At 39.8% G+C, this 1660-nt stretch overlaps 1 non-coding gene across 1 annotated transcript; it reads right to left on the minus strand.

Annotated features, from left to right (window-relative positions):
- Positions 1–1080: 1080 nt before the first annotated feature.
- LOC141682534 (small nucleolar RNA R71) lies at positions 1081–1187 on the minus strand. The gene has a single exon (XR_012559815.1). It is a non-coding gene; the product is annotated as a small nucleolar RNA R71 (small nucleolar RNA).
- Between the last annotated feature and the right edge of the window lie 473 nt (positions 1188–1660).

Raw genomic sequence — 1660 nt, forward strand, 5'->3', positions numbered from 1 at the left:
ACCCTATCTTGAGCCTTGTTTCCTGAAAGCCCAAAGCTTTTCTCCATAACCCTTTCATAGCCCCAAAAGACAGAAATCTGCAACCAAGAGATGTTAGTAGAATGCCCTGAAAACAGTAATGATATATTGTGGATTTTGTATCATAGAACTGTGTTATAGTTACTTGCTGAGTTTTATACTTATATATTTTTTTAATTTAACCATGACATTTAAGCAAGAGGATGGCCAGGCTTAGGTGCATTGCTCATAAGAGCGTACCTGGTGGTCCCTACCGTGTTGAGGGCTTCCAGATGTCAGAGTAGGTAGAATAAGTTTTGAGTGAGCAAGCGCTTAGCCGAAAAGTTGTTAAGATACAATGGGTTATCTGTCGATTCCAAGTCGGGATCGACTATGTAAATTTGGTTTTATTTTGGGTTATAAATTATATTTTTTTGTTGGTAGTTGTAATCTTGTCTCAAACTTTATCATGTTTGATCCCGTTAATAGTTAATCGGGGTTTATGCTTATTTTATTCATAGTTTAAAGGTGTGTGGGTCCTCATTTCCTAACCCCGAGATTGAGGGCGTCACAATAATACTGAGGAAGAAGTAGTAGTGGCTAAGGAAATTTTCGAAGAAGTTCTTACAGAGGAGAAAGTTGAAGGATAAATCTTAGTTGAGAAAGAAAATAAAGTTCTTGTTGCAATGTGTGAACCAGAAGCGAATCCAAAGGCTTTGATTTACTATTCTTAACCAAAGATTGATGATATGCAGTCTAGCATTGTCAAACCAGCCATCATGACTAACACTTTTGAAATCAAGGCTAGTACGATTCAGATGATACAGAATTCAGTTCAGTTTGGGGGTTCTCCTATAGAAGATCCCAACATGCACATCAGAGATTTCATCAAGATCTGCGACACCTTCAAGTTCAATGGAGTATCTGAAGATGCTATAAAACTAAGGCTCTTCCCATTCTCTTTGAGGGATAAACCTAAGAGCTGGTTACATTCTTTGCCACCGGGCTCTATCACTAAATACTAAATGGGAAGATTTGGCTCATAAATTTCTTACTAAATTCTTTCCTATGGCAAAGACTGCTGCAATCAGGAACGCTCTTACTCAATTTGCGCAGCATTCTGGAGAGTCTTTGTGTGAGGCTTGGGAGCGATACAAGGAGATGCTTAGGAAGTGTCCTCGTCATGGGATGCCCGACTAGATGATCATTAACTGCTTCTATAATGGCTTGCGTACTACTTCTAGACCCATGCTTGATGCATCATCAGGAGGAGCCTTGTGGGCGAAAAGCTATGATGAAGCTTATGAATTGATTGAACTGATGGCTGCTAATGAATACCAGAATCCTTCTCAGAGACTACCTTAGGGTAAGGTATCAGGAATTCTGAAGTTAAATGCAGCTACTACTATAGCTTCTCAACTTAAGGCGTTGACGATGAAGGTGGATTCTTTGGCTAATTATGGAGTTAATCAAATCACTAGTGTCTATGAGCTTTGTGTTGGTGCCCATGATACTGATCAGTGTGCTATCTCTAGTGAATCAGCTCAGTTTTTTAGCAACTTTCAGAGGTCGCAGTAACCTGTGCCAACCACCTATCATCCTAATTACCGCAATCATCCCTTTAGCTGGAGCAACACTCAGAATGCGGTTCAACAACCTTATC

Source organism: Apium graveolens, chromosome 1, assembly GCF_009905375.1.
Source record: "Apium graveolens cultivar Ventura chromosome 1, ASM990537v1, whole genome shotgun sequence".
In the NCBI taxonomy this organism is placed as follows: domain Eukaryota; kingdom Viridiplantae; phylum Streptophyta; class Magnoliopsida; order Apiales; family Apiaceae; genus Apium; species Apium graveolens.